Below are 18,191 nucleotides of genomic sequence, written 5' to 3' on the forward strand. Positions count from 1 at the left end.
CTTAAATTAAGTTCAAGAAAAATGAAACGGTATAATTCGTGTGTACTACAATGCTAAATACAACATTTGGCACAAACCAACAAGCAGTTGCAGTGGCCCAGCGGCTATGATGTTGCGGTTGCGATCGTATGGCGCGACTTCGACCACCGTCAAACTCTGTAGTTTTTTTTTTTAATTTTTTATATTCTCAAACTTGTTATGAAATGTTTTAAGTATATATTCAGATTACGTCTTCAAATAAGAACAATTTCTCAATTTCTCAATAAGAGAAATGTATGAAAAAATGCATATTATGTGCTTTTTCTAATCTTTTGGAATTTTAGTAATAATTTTTTTGTTATTAATGTTTTTTATTAATGACAAAAAAATTATTTATTAATAAAAAAAATAAATAAATGGGTACTACTTTAAAAAATTACCTTCCGTAGTTTGATCTAACTTGAAATATAGGATAGGGGACTGGGTGACTAGGGTCTCCAGATATAGGCCAAAACGTGGACCCGGGTACCCCCAGAGTGTGTTTATAGAATATGGATATCAAATGAAAGCTGTTGATGAGTGCTTTAGTAGAGGGTAATTTTCATACCCCTGGGTGACTCGGGTCTCGAGATATAGGCCAAAACGTGGACCCGGGTACCCCTAGAGTGTGTTTATAGAATATGGATATCAAATGAAAGCTGTTGATGAGTGCTTTAGTAGAGGGTAATTTTCATACCCCTGGGTGACTCGGGTCTCGAGATATAGGCCAAAACGTAGACCTGGGAACCCCTAGAATGTGTGTATAGAATATGGATATCAAATGAAAGCTGTTGATGAGTGCTTTAGTACAGAATAATATATTATCCAGAGACGGACTGGGACTGGGATTAGGACTAGGACTGGGACTGAGACTCGGAATGGGACTGGGACTGGGACTGGAATGAAATACATACCACCGTCTGGGACAGACAATAAGGCATGCAGAAGAATGAGAAGAAATTGAGAGACGAGAAAAGAGGGAAGGAGATGGAGATTGAGAAAGAGATAGAATGAGACGAAGATGGATTTAGATGAAGCGAAAAAGAAGGAGGGAGGGGTGAATAAAAAGATTAGGAAAAAGTGAAGAGGGGGGAGGGCAGAGTCAGACGGAAAAAGCTTATTAAAGTGTATGCAGATTTGCCAAATTTAGGGCAGGACAACGTCTGCCGGGTCTTCTAGTACAGTATAAATATTTAGAAACCCACATTAAGAAATATTTTTAATTACGCTGTCTCTGGCAACTCAAATGGAACATCGCTTTTATTTAGATTCGAAAAGAGCAAAACCAGTACGGTTTTATGACACCAATTTAAATCAATATTGGTTTGTAATTCCGACAAAACGCAAAACCGACTTGGATTCCATGACAGCTCTGGATATTAGAATAACAAATTTTCTTCATTCTAACTTTCTCGTAATTTGAATTGTCAAATCAAAAATAAAACGGCGGCCCTATCTTTACCGTGCTAGGAAGAGAATATGACACAATCAGCTTGGTTATGAGGCCATATTTTATTGACTTCGCCTTGGTTGTGAGGGTTTTAATCCAGAAAGGGATGAAAGTCGAAATTTCATACTAGAGTGTAGGTATCCAGAATCGATTGTGAATACACAAAAACCAATAAAACAGCCAACTTTTGTCAACACTTCTTTCATGCAATCAATAAATAGCTAACAGTCGCACGATAATTTCGATAACTAACAGATTAGTAACTAGCTGAAGATGGTAAAAACAGCCCTTTATGCCCCGTCGTTGAAATTTTATAAGTCTGTCAGTTGCTCTTGGATTTTACAGATTTGGCATTCGTGCTGTACGTATAGAGATTACTTTACTAGACTTTAGTCTATTAGAAATGATTCCATAGTACTTTAAAGTGTTAACTTATCTTCTTCAAAGTAATGTTATCAATTCAAGCCGTCAGGTTTAAATAAACAGAATTCTGTGTCATTCAACTGTCTGTCTGTAAAAATGTGATACATTTTCTAGAAATATATGAGTTAAGTATGATTAATATTGGTGTTGCTTTAGCGCTACTGAATTTTTTTTTTCTCAAGTTAAATTCTGCCAGTAGAAATTTTATATTGATAACGAGCAATGTCGAAGATTATAAGTTAAAAAAGGTTCGAATCCCTTCCAAATCGAGTATGCCAAGGAGTATCGCATTTTATGGGTCTTTGAATGGTTTTTTTGGAAGCTATCATCTTGTTGAAGGTTACTAAAACCTTGTTTCCATCATTTACAAATCTTTATAACACAAACATTAGCTATAGTATCAGCAGGCAACCCCAAACAATTTGTTTATTTATCTAAAGTTTCAGAAGCATGTTTTTTCTGTAATATTTGTCTTTTTAGTAAACAGACTTTTTGACAAGTCATTATTTATGTCAACAAATAATTCGCTTTTCTGAAATGGCTTGCAAAACAAGCGCAGGAATACATGCAAACAAACAACGAATATGTAGCGATTCAGTTGTGTACACTGACTTATCAATAGACCATTCAATGGAGGGGTTTACTTCCACTTTTATTATTATTTTATTAGTTAGGGTTTTAACACAGGGAGATGGTTAAGAAGAAGAGCGAGAGGAAAAGTTATAAAAAAATCCATAGGCAGTGATGCCAAAACGTGGGTTTTTCGCCCATTTGTGGGTTTTTTCAACAAAAAATTAGCTGAGTGGGTAAAAGGGACTTCCGCAAGCCAGCAGAACAAAATGTGGGTAATTTTAAAATTTAGCAGAAACTTCATGAACTACAATTTTTTGCCCCTAGAATGGAACTCAAAACTGTGTATAATAATGGAAAATCATGATGCTTCTATAGTTGATTTCCATAATCTATTTTTCGGAGAAGATTGCACAGAAATGTTATCAAATTTTAATGATATTGAAAAGCTGAAGTGTTAACATCATGTATGAATTTTTATAAAACAGCTATTAAAGAAATGGTAAAACGTTTGCGTATTTATGATGAATTTATTGAAAGTCTTGATTTTTTGAACCCTAGTACGGTATTTGATGTTAAAAAAGCTTGAATGCTAAAATATCTTCTGTTCTAAAAAAATTCAAACTTGATTCTGCCGATTCGGCCTGTCTTGAGTATAAAAACACTAGCAGACCCGGCAGACGTTGTTCTGCCCTAAATTTGTATATCTGCATACATTTTAATAAGCTTTTTCCGTCGAACTCTCCCTCGTCCCTCTACACTTTTTCCTAATATTTGGATTCATTCCTCCCTCCGTATTTTTCGCTTCATCTATCTCCATCTTCGTCTCATTCTATCTCTTTCTCAGTCTCCTTCTCTCTTTTCTCTTCTCTCAAGTTTTTCTCATTATTCTTCATATCTTATTGCCAGTCCCAGAGGGTGGTATGTATTTTGTTCCAGTCCCATGTTGTTGTTGTTGTAGCGATAAGGTTGCTCCCCGAAGGCTTTGGGGAGTGTTATCGATGTGATGGTCCTTTGCCGGATGCAGATCCGGTACGCTCCGGTACCACAGCACCAATAAGGTGCTAGCCCGACCATCTCGGGAACGATTTATGTGGCCACATTAAACCTTCAGGCCATCCCCTCCCTCCCCACCCCCAAGATCCATGAGGAGCTTGGGGTCGCCAGAGCCTCGTCTGTTAGTGAAACAGGATTCGCCGCGGATAGGTGAGGTTGACAATTGGATTTGGAGAAGCTATATATTGCGCTGGCAACCTGAAGGGTTGCGCTACACACCCCTTGAATCTGGTATTTTAGTCGCCTCTTACGACAGGCATACCTACCGCGGGTATATTCTGACCCCCTTACCCGCTGGGGTGTTCCAGTCCCATTTCGAGTCTCAGTCCCAGTCCCACTCCGAGTCTCAGTCTCAGTCCCAGTCCCAGTCCGTCTCTGGTCTACTTCCCGGAAAAAAACATCGGAAATACTAATATTGGCAAATTTATATACCAAATTCAGGCAAATCGAATAGGACGTATGTAAATAGATATGTAGGTATTATTAATTCATGTCTTTATTTCGCATGCATATTTATCAGTTTTGCCAGGTTGATGCGACTAAATCGAATATCACAATGAAAATTACTTAAAAGCTCTCAGCAACAGCTTTCATTTGATGTCCAAAATACACACACATTCTAGGGGTGCCCGGGTCCACGTTTTGGCCTATATCTCGAGACACTTGTCACCAATATGTATCCTGGTCCACTTCCCGGAAGAAAAATTATCCGATATTTTATTCTAGATATAACGCTACCTACATACCAAATTTCAGGCAAATCGAGCCATATATACGACAGTTTAGAATAAATCGGTCCCTGGTCCACTTCCCGAAAAAAAACTTTTCACAAACACTCTCCGGGTTCCTATTAAGTTATCCTAAAAATGTCATGGCAATCTTTCTATCCGTTCTCGAGTTATGGAGTGACAATCAAAATGTACACTTCTTTTAAAATATATATAAAGATAGATTGCAGTATTATTCAGTGACAAAAAAAGATTACTTGAGAAATCTTCCAATTGATCGCAGGTGGCATGAAATTTTGAAATATGGAAATTGTAACAATAACTATGAATTTCCAACCTTGAAAAAAAAATCATTAATATTGTATTAAGTTTGCCTCATTCAAATCCTCATACAGGGAGGGTATTTCCTATTACTACAGATGTTAAATGTAAAAAAAGAAATAGGTTGGGTACCGTTAACATTAAACCGCATAGTAAAGATAAGAACTCCTTTTGTCTCAAGAAATATCAATTGTATAAATTTTGAGGTCACGAAGAAACATGTACAACTTTATAAAGCCAATGGAGAAATTACCAAGGGAAAATAGAAAGGAAAGTAAGTAAGAGAAGAGAAGGAGAAGAAGAAGAGGAAACATAAAGGAAGGCTTAGGAAAGAAATTGGGAGTGGAGGAGAGAAAAGTCGAGAAAAGGAGAAGATACGAGGGAAAGACAGGGATGAAACTTGGAGAGGATGCAGAAGATAGAAACATAATCCACAATATGACCAATGTTTACTGGGAGAGTAGGTAGATTTCAGGTACGAATATTATCGGGCAGGAAAACGTTTCAGTTAACTAGTTTTTTGTATTTAATATAAAAAAATTTATGGGATCTTTAAAACCCGCGTTAGTTTCATATAGTTTCGTAGTAAGTAGTTTATAATAACAAAGATATTTAAATCGGTTGATCAGCTGAAGCAGGTATTTAATGTTTGGTATAAAGATTCCATATGCAAATGAGAAAGAGGGTAAAGAACGGAAGCGAGGCTCACTTTTTGAATGAAGGCAAACAAAATGCCTGTCAGAACAAAGTATGGATTTTACTCTAGTGTTCTTTTATTTTTTCGCACTGAAAAATTCATTATAAACCCGATATGCATATCATATCAGGAGCACGATAATGGATAGAAAGAAACGAGCTGTTTCAACAGGGTCCAAGCGGGATCAAAAATGTCGCTTTGGAGTGCCGACTTTTACAGAGCCAATGTGGACAATGTATGCCCAGCATTGTCCTAACCGGCCACGATTCCGCTGACAACAGCAAGTTAATTGACAACACATAAAGTCAAGAACAAAACAAGTCGATGTACACCACGAAAAAATGGCTGACGCCTCTGCGATCTTCGAATTTTTTTTAACAAAAATCGCCTATGAGTCACCGCTCAGCCCCCCCCCCCTCCCCCACCCACCCCTCTCTTTGCTACGCAGTTGTTGAGTTAGGCCATACATATATATGTACATACAGTAATCGTACAAGTGTATTGAACATACTCAATTAAGCAACCAATTTAACAAATTAAAGTGTCTGCACTCTATAAGGATGTAAACTTCATCTGAGTCATAACTGTCACATCCAATTTGTCGCATAATAAGAAAAGAGATCATGCATACAAAATCGTAAAGGAGATAAGATATGGCAAAAAATTAAGATAACATTGCACTATTAACAATTGAAGTTGATGGAGAACGTTTGAGATCACTACAAAATAATAGATAATATTTATCACAGACGACTTCATATCAATTGATATGTAAGCATATACAAATGTATTTAAATATGTATACATAATTAATTCGAAGTACTTATGTTAGAATTATTAATTTTCGCCACTTAACATCTCAATTGCGCATTCTTTTAATGGAACTCATACATACACAAGAAGGGGGAACCGGCAAACTGCGCTAGCTGTCGCAGATTGTGCGAGATATTGGAGCCCACCCTGAGCCAGCTTATTTTACCTTATCATTGCGGCGTAAGACCTGGTAAATCTACGATCGACCAGATTTTCACTCTGTCCCAAATCATGGGAAAAACACATCGCTTTTCGTCGATTTTAAAGCCACCTTCGACGCGTGAAAAGGAGCTGCCTATATTCCGCTATGTCTGAATTTGGTTTCCCCACAAATCTTATACGGCTGCACAAAATGATGTTGAGCAACACCCATCAGCTCAGTCAATAGGATGGACCTTCCCAGCCATTCGAAGCTAAACGATTTCTTTAATTTGATGCTGGAGAAAATTATACTAGTGGAAAGGTGGCTTTGATGGAAATGAGTACAAAACGAAGTACCTGCTATCATCAAGCAAATGGTCAGCGCATTTGCACCACACCACTGTCTCCAAACAGTAAACAACTTCGTTTATTTCGGAAACAGCATTAACACAAACAACATTAACTTTGAATTCTAGCGAAGAATCACTCTTGCCAATGAATGCTACTTTGCACTGAGTCGGCAATTTAAAAGCAAAGTCCTCCGGGCAAACGAAGATCATGTTCTACAAGTAACTTATCGTACCGTTCCTAGTTTATAGTGCAGAAGCATGCACGATGACATCAGATCAGCTGGCTCTGACGGTGTCCGAGAGAAAAGTTCTTCGAAAGATTTACTGACCTCTACGCGTTAGCGACGGCGAGTACCGAAGAACATTTAATGAGCTGCGCGAGCTTTACACAGACATCATCAAAGTTTAGCGAATTAAAACAGCGGCTATGTTATGTTTTGCGAATGAAAGATGATGATCCGGCTAAGAAAGTATTTTTATCGAAATCAACTTATGAAAACAGAAAAAGAGGGCCGCACCCACTCAGCTGGAAGAACCAGGTGGAAAACGATTTAAATTTTAATGCTTTTGATTTTTTTTATTCCAGATGAGGAATACAAAAAAATTCAATAAAATTAATAAGGCTGCACTTCAAATGTGTTATTCCAGGAATAGGAGTGCATTAGGGCGGGTCAATTTAAAAATCGCTCATTGCTCTGTGAAAATCGTATTCTAGGGATCAAAATAAGAAACTTTGCCGAAGGGACCATACCTCTAAAACGAATTCTGATGTCCCCCCATTTGGGTAGAACTTTTGGGTAGGGGCAAATTTTGAAAAATCCCACTTTGACCCATTTAGAGTGCTCCAATCGAGTCCAAATGTATGATCGACCCCCACTAACTTTGGAGGCCCGACACACCGATGCCAGTGGCACACCCCCTGGAACCCCCCTGGGGGTTCACCATACAAACATTTCAAAAAATTGCCGGTTTTGCACTTTACATGAAAAAATCAGCTAAATGGCTATGTTTTTTCTTTGTTTTTATTTATTTATTTATAATAATATTTATTTATTTATAATAATATCTATTTTTTCTCTTAAGAAATTGATTTAGTCAGAACATATGTAAATGAAAAAATTAATTTAAGTGAGTTATAGAAAAGAAACTAAAAAAAATTATTGTTTGAAGTCTTTTTTACTTTCAAGTCTGGGCAATTTCGCACGGCTCTCTAATGTCGTCGCCATAACAGCCTCTACATTTTCCGGTATAACCCGTTTGGAAACGCTAGCTAGCAATTGAACATGTCGTTCCGTTCCTTGTATGTGTGATGGAATTTTTGGATCATTAAACGGTGGATCATCTTGATTTAAATATTCTTTCAATGTATCGTACGGAACGCTTCGTGTGAATGGTGGTTCAAATACGATATTTATATTATTCAAATTGATCATTTCCGTATAACTTGTGCAATTAAAGTTTATATCTGATTTTTTATAAACTCTAAGTTCCATTGGCTCGTCAACAGCGGTTCGATAGCGTAGAATTTTCTTGATGGCACAGTCGCACTTTTTTTTGCTATCATCAAACAACATTGATAACAATATATTTTCCGAATGCGCATAATATGAATTATCTTTAATTACTTGATTGACAATTTTGCGTAAACGAGGTTCTAGAAATCGTGACCAACCAATGAACTTGAAAAATAATGCACTGCCGTACACGACAGAGCTGTAATACTTGATATTGAAGTACATTGGCACATAACATTTAATTATAAATTCAAGCAGAATTCTTAAATTTGCATCTGGATTTTCCGTTGTCACATATAATCGCAATAATCTAGCGGCCTTGGTGAGCCACCGAGAATGTACAATTTTCCCTGGTTTGATGTTAGCCAGATCCACCGGAACCACGCCGCTAGAAATTGCATGGGCCATGTCGTATAAGTACTTCGAATCGGTGGAAAACTCAATTTTTTCTGGAGCAACTCAATTTTCTGGAAGCCGGCCACCACCTGAAAATATATAATAATAAAATTATTAAAAATGGTTGACAATTATAATAAATGTGTGATAGCAATAACTTACCGGAAGAGTTTCACAAGTAAAAATTGTTTCCAGAGATTTTACATACTCTGTAAATTGTTGGGTGTTGTTTCTTCTCTTGATTTGCTCTTGATACTTGTCAAGCAATTTATTCAATTTATTAAATACACTCTTTTTCAGCATTATTTCCAAACCAAGTTTTTCCCAAATTCCAATCAACTTATCTTGTACTTGAATAGTGAATGATTTATGGGAAAAATACTTTGTTCTGTTTTAGCACGTTCGCTTAAGTAAAAATAATATCTCAAGATATCCAGATGGGTTGGTAAATTAAGATCAGTTAAATCAGTAGACACACCAAAAACAGTAACATCATGCTTGGGTATATGACTCATTAGGTTTTCGATAGTTCGTGATGTAGTTGCTTCATCTTGCGGTGTAGAGGATGGTGGATTCATTGTAAACTTTTTGATTTGGAATGGTCACTTCACTTATTATTTTTTTTATTTGAAATATTTTTTATCTGAAATTAGCACTTCACACTTTGAGTTCTTCACAACGACTTAATGCATTCACAAAAACTGTTGCGTTATATATGGTCTACGAGACGAGATAATAAGAATGAAATGGTAATTTCAATTCTACCTGCTGTGTGGGGGTGTGCCACTGGCATCGGTGGGTCGGGCCTCCAAAATTAGTGGGAGTCGGTCATACATTTGGACTCGATTGGAGCACTCTAAATGGGTCAAAGTGGGATTTTTCAAAACTTGCCCCTACCCAAAAGTTCGACCAAAATTGGGGGGCATCAGAATTCGTTTTAGAGGTATGGTTCCTTCGGCAAAGTTTCTTATTTTGATCCCTAGAATATGATTTTCACAGAGCAATGGGCGATTTGTTTGCCTCCCCACAAATCGACCTGGCCTAGAGTGCATAGATTGCATACCTTAACACGTTCGCGGGCGCTAAAAATTTCAGGGATTAATGTATAATAATTACAAAAAATTAAGATTTTATAAAATTAATAAATAAAATTTGGCTTTACAATTTGAATGCTACAGCATTCACGGGCGCGAACGTGTTAACAACTCTGGTAGTTGATGAAGCAAGGAAGGAGCGAAGAATGTGTATAAAACCAAAACGTGGGCATAATTGTGGGTGATAAGAATTAAACCAGTTATTTTTCTTTAATCTATGTAACATAACGTCTGACTGTCTACAACTCGTATTTTCTTTTTCATATCTCTCAAGTAAATGTTCATAAGAGCTAATTGTTTATAACTTAAACTGAAAGAAACTTAAGTATTCACTTAACATGTCTCATGTGTTAAGAATTTATATATTAACGTATTACTTACTTTTTAAAGAATTTTACAACTCGTACCTTATCGGTCGTCTATGAATTTTTTTCTCTTTTTATTTTTTCGGACAGATAATATATGCAATTAAAAGCAAGTTTTTTTTAATATTTTTGTGCGTATGTTAAATATTGAAATTCTTTGTGTTGTAAATATTTTTGTATTGCAAAAGAAATTCACTTTTTCAGAACGCATGCGAAAACAAAGAAATCGAATTTAATTATGTTTTGTTCTTAATGTAGGAAATTTTATTAATTTTAACACGAAACATCCAGTTCGGCCACGTTCGTGTTAAATTTCCCCAAACGACTACATTGGAAAATGCAAACAAATTTAATAAAGTTAATGCCTTTCGTTCCAGCTAAAGTTTGTATAATTTGCTGTTTTTTGTCGTTTGTTTTGTTTGTTTAATTAAAATCTCATGAATTTTAAATTTAATGCACAATGCACTTTCTTGTTTTGTTTTAACTTTTTATTGTGTGATTACTTGGAAGTTCTTAACTTTTTTTCGACTTTTATTTAGTGTTTTTTTTTTTTTTAATTTTTCACTTGCGTTTTAGCATCTAGTTAAGTTGATTGCTGTTTAGCTCTGAGCTAAATAATAAAATTTATTAAATTTTTTTTAATATTTTGAGAAATTTTCTTTCCTCTTCAGTTAGCAAAGTTTTTACGGATTAATCTAGAGGTTGCTCAAACGTATACATAATGTATGTATATGTAGATTAGTATTTGCTTGCCTCCCATTATTTTTAGCACTGTTTCAAGAAATGAAATGCGATTTTCACTCCAATTTTCTACTTTGCTATGCCTTATATGCGATCACTGCTATTGAATTTTTATTTTCAAACTCTATTTACGCGTTGCACGTTGTTAAACGATCAGCGTCAATGATTAGACTGTTGTCGCCAGCTAGTTCGGTTTATTAGTATACCACTGCTTCGAGCTACTTCCCAACCAACAACAGAAACATAGTTCTCAAAAATTAAAAAAAAAACATTAATTTTAACGTTTGTTTTGTTGATTTCAGACAGGCTGGGTAATTGACGTAAGAGCGAAAAGTGCCACAACGCCGAAACCGGTTTGTTTCCAAACCAAGTTTGACAAGGGGTAACAAAAAATCGTTGAAACATCAGAGTATCTATTAATTTTAAATTTTCTTTCAGTATCTTTTATCATTTGGGACTAAATACTCTCCCCAACCTTTATTTTGAACTTGATTATGATTTGAAAACATCGTCTCGATTCCTTCACGTTCAGGCAATCAGAAGTATCCAATTGTTGACGAAATTGCATTTAAAATCACAATCTCTGCCACAGATTGAAAATAGAAAATGGTTTTTAGCTGAATTATTGTTTCGTCAACTTAACTCGAACATCAACGCTAAGGTATATAATGGTTTGAAATAAAATTTCAACTGCAATTAAGTAAATTTAAACGAACTTTTGAGATAGCTTTGAAAACATCAAATTTTTCCGTTTACGAGCTACTGTAGATCCCGTTTCAAAAGCGCAACATTTACAATGTAAATTTTACATTTAGAACTCTATCAACTTACATATATTTGAGTTGCATTTGAGAGCTTAAATTTGAGATTTGAAAATAAGGAAAATTATGAAACATTTTTTAGAAATGTATATCTCTCATGTGGATATCCAAGAAAGAAATTAAAAAAAGAGTTAAAATAAATAAATTTACATAAACAATTTATACCAGTACGGCTGACCACATTCAACACGGCATCTAAAGACCACAACCGCAATATAGCAATGCTTGGGGACAAACGTTGGCTACGTTATCTTGAACGCGGTAGTCACAAATATAAATTATAGCACACAGTAGCCAAAAATTTAAAAAAAAAATTATATACATATGTAATACTCCTATATTGCTAATAGAAAATGCTCGCAATGTGTTTTGAAATCGAAATCAAAACAAGACAGCCTATAAAATTTTTGTGATTGTAGCAGCATAAAACATAAACGTTTAAACAGCAATATATCGGCACTCTGATGTTTGGGAATGTACCTAACCTTTTGTAGCAATATAGGAGTATTACATACATATATGGAAAAAATATTATTTATGTTTAAAAAACGCCCAATATAATGATGTTAGCTTTTGTTATCTCATATTTATGCCCCAGTATTGTTTTTCAACTAGAATAACATGATACAAAAAATGTTTTCGTTGGGATGTGAGAATCTTGTATGTCGAGCTTTATGGTGTGACTCTTGCCTCAATGTTTATTGGGTAGGGTTTTAATTTCCCTCTGTCACTCGCCGATCGCTGATTTGCTATGTATATAGAAATGTATGCAAAATGTCAGAGAAGTTTTCAAGTTGGTATCATCTACATTTCACAAGTCTCTCCCATTTATATATGTATGTATATTACGATTATCAGAAAAATAAAGGAGACTCACAAAAGTTCGACAAGATTTTTTGATATTTGGCACAAACATCCTACCTTTTTACCTGTAAACTTATGTGTAACTATTTACACTAACTATTTATACTATTTAGAATGTCCCTTTCTTAGGGATCATTGTATCAAATTATCGATACCTGTACTTGCAAGAGGCATCGAAAAAGTTATCGGATCGTAAGTGTCGATACTATATTTTTAAGTTCGTTTGCCTTGCAGATGCCTTTCGGAGACGGCATAAAACATGAGGTTGTAGGGAAATTAAAAGGTATGACGCAAATTAGAAGAGCTCTGCCTAGATCTCGTCGAAGGTAAATCGCGCCAAGTGTTTATTTATTTTATATCAAGACGTGTTTTAACCTAGATACCAATAATTTGAGGGCGGAAATCAAAAATTTTACTTGTGTCAAAAGTTATGTATGCAGTTGCCAGCCTACCCGACAGACATTGGACCACCAAAAATTGTTTTGCTTACATTTTAAAACTGATCCTCCCTTCCCGGATTCTATCGCACCACCTCCGTTTAAACTTCTCATTCTTCCTCTCCCTCCTGCTCCAAATTCCAAACCCATGACAACTTTCACTCCCAGCCCCCATACCTCGCCCAGGAGATTACCAACTATTCACAATGGGCCTAGTGATTTTTGGCCATTAAGTTTCACTGCGAAAATTTATCTGCTTGTAGGTTGTGTCGGCACCAATTTGTAGGAAACATTGAAAAGTAACACGACGCACCATGTATTTATCATTTTATTCACAATCATAAATTGAGCGCAGAAAAAAATGTGTCATCGATGCCTACTTATACATATTTACTTGTAACGTTTCATCTCTACTCACTCTACTCCAGGTCTCTTGTACGACCTATCGAATAACAAAAAGCAATAGCAAAAACTCTAACAAGTAGCCAGGACAAGATTAATTGACATGAGTTACTAAAAAGCAGTCTTATGATTTGCACAGCGTTTTTGAAGTCTTAAAGCCTTTCTTCAAAGCAGTCGAGTTACAACCATTTATAGCTCTACATTTAGTAATTAAAATATAGGGAGATAATCCCCCTATTGCGATAATCGATTGCATTAGATAGTCGACCCCTAACTGAAAATCGATTATCTTTGTAATGAAAAAAATTACGTTATATACATCGATAAGTTAAAAAAAATGTAAAAATCGTTTTCGTTTAAGAAAACTGTTTATATGGCCAAAGATTTGGCGATTAATTTGTATAGTGACAAAATTAAATAGAAAGGATGGAATCGACAAATAGTCGATTCTATTCCGGTCGAAACTTGCAATAGGGAGGAATTACTTCTTTTGACTGAAAATTATGTGCCGTTCTTTGGTTTCCTAATACGGCTTACTTTGTACTTTTACGAAGCCAAATTTTATCATATGTGTTTATATTTACATACAACTTTATGATAGATTTATAAAACAAATTAGTTAACCATCTACCTCTCATCCAAAATTTCATGGTATTTATTTTATCTTGTATTTGCGGAAATATATATTCTTCCCGCAAAAGCAAAATCACCAGCTATTGTTTAGTTCGCCTTTACTTTATATAATTCTGGTACCTAATGTTGATTTTCCTTGATAATTCTTTCTTGAAAGTAATCAAGAAACGGGTTTCAAGAAGTGAGGAAGTAACAAGTAATTGAAAATACAATTGAAACGACTTAGCGGTAGGGACGAAGTAGTATTCGCTCCTCTTGTGTGACTTGAGCCCCTGTCAAAATTGAATATAAAAACTGATAATATAAGGGCGAACTTACGGTCACCCTTTATACGACATTAGCCGTGTTTTTTTTTACACGCGTATACGTTTAGGTTTGCGCGTAAAAATAAAAAAAGCTTATCCTCGCTTAGATAATGCTTAGGAGATCCATTTAGCGAGAGTGGTTAAATATCTAGCTACAGCACAGGGTGTACCGAAAATCGCAACAGATTCAGCTATATGTATACTATGTCCTCCAGAGGTGCGTATCTACGATATTAAGCACAACCAATTTTGTAGCGAGGTATTTAACCACTGCCGCGAATCTTCAATAATTGCCGCTAGATGGGTCTACTAAATATTATTTAAGTGGTGATAAGCATTTTGATTTTATCCGCAATTGCAGATGTATATAAATGTAAAAAACACGGCTAACCTAAGTATAAATATTTATGGCTTCTTAAACTTTAGAGTGCCGATATATTGCTGTTGAAATACTTTTTTTTTTATAAGGGAATGTATCCCAGCGGGTTAGGGGGCTTAGAATGTACCCGCGGCAAGTATGCCTGTCGTAAGAGGCGACTAAAATACTCAAATGATGCAGGGGGCTGTGTTGCACAATCGATGGCTTTTCCAGCCCAATTGTCAACCTCACCTACCCATGGGGAATCTGAAGGTTCAATGTGGTCATATTAATGGTACTTAAGCCAAAACGTACAGTATCTACATCCGGCAAAGGACCATCAACACCGATAACACTCCCTAAAACCTTCGTGGAGTGTCTTTATCGCTACAACAAGAACAACCTAAATTTAAATTTTTCCTTGTCTCACTTATACTGCTATAATCACAAAAATGTTGTTCCAGGCTGATTATGAATTCAAAACTTGTTGCGAGCTATTGTTACAGAAATATAGCAGTACTACATATGCGATGTAGGCACTTACTTTATTTTCCAAGCTTTTAAGCAGGTGAAACTTAAGCAGCGCGGTAGTTGCTCCAAAAGTTGACTTCGAAGCACATCGTTAAATATTGCTGGTAGAGAAATTTCCACCAATATTTATATTTCTCTTATTTTTCTCGTCTCCATTTTTATCGATCCGTTTTATGGCGCAAATTGTAATGTTGAAGGATATCTACAATTGCCGGTCGTTCATCAATAAGAACTGTATAGTCTAGAATCAGGTATGAGTTTTTCTGAAACAGAGTAAATCATTGAAAAATTATTGTAATAAGAGTCAAGCCTTTAGAATACAATCTTATAACTTACCGAACTTTCATCAGTTCCCTGAACTGCGCAGCCACATAGGCAAATTATGTGCCGTGCTGTTAAGTCGTTCAACCACCACTCCTTGTTAGCCTGCACTCCATTAATATTAGTGTAGCTAGGAGCTAGCATTATCAATCCTGAGAATAGAAATAAAAGATAACCATATGATCGTAGTTAATATATGTTGAATGGGGTTAAAAATCTAAAAATTTTATGTAGAAGGTAGTTCCGTATGCAGGAATAAAGAGGTGTTGAAAGTAAAGGATTCTAGACACCACCTGGCATTTGTCAAAGTCTAAAAGAACGTGCATGTAGTGGTAGCTGTACAGTTTCACTCAACGCCATCCATGATTGCGAGCCATATATCATGAAAGGTATGATGGACGACTGTGCTTGATTTTTGTTCATCGAGAGAAATTCACTTTTCAATTGCCCACTCGAACTTCGACATCGCCACATAAAACTAGCTCCCTTTTGCGATGTCAATTGTTCTTTTTGAGTTGACAAAAAGGTGGTACGAGTCGGTTCTCTTATTGTGAGTCCTCTCCAAGATTTAGCGTATCGTGAAGGTCTGGTCGGTAGTAGGTTTACCATGTATGAAGCCGCACTGACAAGGCCCTGTTATAACGTTGACATTGACCATCCCAATGAAGGCTACCTGCTACGTGAAACATTTCAGACTTCGTTGAGGCTAATCGATTGCAAAGGAATACGCAAATACAATATATGTTAGTGAGGTAACAGGCTTACTTAAAACTTCTGCCGTTTTATGGATAATGAAATACGGTTGTTCTGCAACGTGACCGGAGGTTTCATAACCCAAGGTAAGTCTATTATAAAATTGAACGCTGCATCTGGTTCTGATTCTTGGGACACCATCAGATTCAAGATACAATTTCACAATTACAATACAAGTACTTAGGGATGTGCACAACGTTCTATAAAATCAGAGTAAAAATCAAAATTTTTACTAGCCGAATCACAATCAAAAGATGTAATTACAACCTTTTCTTAACCCTAGTGAGATAACGTACGTCTGTGAGAAGTACGTCGTTTTAGTTTTTCTCTCAGTCTCCCACAATCGTTAAGAGAGAACATTCTCATTCTCAGTTTTCTCAGCTACCATTACCAGCTTGTCAGTTGGGGACGTTTTTAAGTAGTAACTTTTTTGTTTGCTGAAATATATACGATTGTTTTTAAAAAATATGTCGTAAGAGACGTATCGTTATCTTTTACGTGACTATGTGACATGACTAATTTTATATGTAATTTTTGCCGAAAATGGTAATTTTAGCTAATATTTTTTTAATTATAGTTTGAAACAGTTAATTCATTCAATTGAAGTACAAAAATATATAACTTATTTTAAGTTTTTTCCTATAAACTGAGGTCCTTCGAAAAAACTGATTTTTGTAAGGAAAAGTCCAAGACAAGTCAAACTTAATTTTTAATATATTAAAAAAACAATATTTTTCTTTAAAAAAACATTTAAAACAAGTGAATATATATCAAATAAATGATTAAAAAAAAAAAACAAAAAAATGTAAGTTTTTTTAAATCTTTAGGGTCCTTAAACTAGAACACGTCTCTCAGGCGTACGTTAACTTTCTAGGGTAAAAAAATAACGTTATCTTTCTAGGGTTGACATAGGATCGAAATGTCCGTTCGGTTCTACAATATAGTGACTACACTACTAAACACATAAACAAAAACAGATGTTCTTCATCTTAGAGGGGGCACTTAATCACTTCATGCTCCCACTCTTTAAATTATCGATTGTTATCAACAAATTATAGGCATCTGCTTGACACTGTTAAACCACCAGATTGCAACGTTGACAATTAAGGGATGTAATCAACCTTTTCCCAGACCGTCAATGAAGACTCAGTTAAACAATTTTTGAATAACCCAGAATAAATGAAATGACTGCTTTACCCTAGGTGACGTTATCTCCAAGAGAAAACTTTATTGTGAACTTATACTGACTTCCCACTGAGCTAAAGGGAGCCAAAAACCGCAAGGTTACTGATCGCGTTATTAAGAAAAACTTTCGAAATTTATTTGATCTTGTTTTTGAGTAGGTATACCCCTGCGGTTCACCTTGGTAGCTTTCAATATGTAATTGGGACCACTGTACGACACATTTAACAAATTCTAATATCAATTTGATAGGATTTTTACTATTTGCAAACTTTTTTCGGGTTTCTTCAAACTTTAAGTTATTACTTCAAACCAAAATAGGTGAGCCTTAAGAGTTAAGTGGAATAAATTACTCAACATTTTCCTTTCAATTGATATATTCTACCAGGAACTAAATGATTACCTCGATTTTGCAGTTGTGTGATTATGGATGAAACGATACCATGAAAGTATCGATACCTGCACTTGCAAGTAGCATCGGAAAAAAGTATCCTTAACTACTAAGTATTGGTTCGAAAGTATCGATTCTAAAGGCCGAATTAATGGTGACTTATAACCATAAAGCCATAACCAGATAAAACAGCTGATCAAACCTACCTTATGGAAATCAATGTAATCGATTAATGGTGCCATACCATAACGCTAACTCGATTACATTGATTTCCATAAGGTAGGTGTGATCATCTGTTTTATCTGGTTATGGCTTTATGGTTATAAGTCAGCATTAATTCGCCCTTAACTTATATCTGTACTTGTTTTGTAATACATAATTTTCAACAGGGGTTGACTGCTAAACATTTCAAAAATGTCGGGAAAAGTAAACGTGTTTTGACCTCGGTATCAATATCCGAAGTCGGAAATTAGAAAATTTTACTTCTGTCAAGAGATATTTGTGACAACAGTGGCA

General features: G+C 35.5%; 1 protein-coding gene across 2 annotated transcripts in view; it reads right to left on the reverse strand.

Annotated features, from left to right (window-relative positions):
• Positions 1 to 10,838, reverse strand: part of lama (lamina ancestor) — a 77,935-nt gene extending 67,097 nt beyond the window's left edge. Inside the window, exon 1 of one of the 2 annotated variants that reach the window (XM_067788656.1) lies at positions 9,979 to 10,838. The gene's annotated coding sequence lies outside the window, so the exon portion shown is untranslated. Of the gene's footprint in view, positions 1 to 9,952 lie in introns of both variants that reach the window. The other variant, XM_067788654.1, reaches the window with a different exon arrangement.
• Positions 10,839 to 18,191: the final 7,353 nt, after the last annotated feature.

The sequence above is a fragment of the Eurosta solidaginis genome, chromosome 5, assembly GCF_040869045.1.
Source record: "Eurosta solidaginis isolate ZX-2024a chromosome 5, ASM4086904v1, whole genome shotgun sequence".
In the NCBI taxonomy this organism is placed as follows: domain Eukaryota; kingdom Metazoa; phylum Arthropoda; class Insecta; order Diptera; family Tephritidae; genus Eurosta; species Eurosta solidaginis.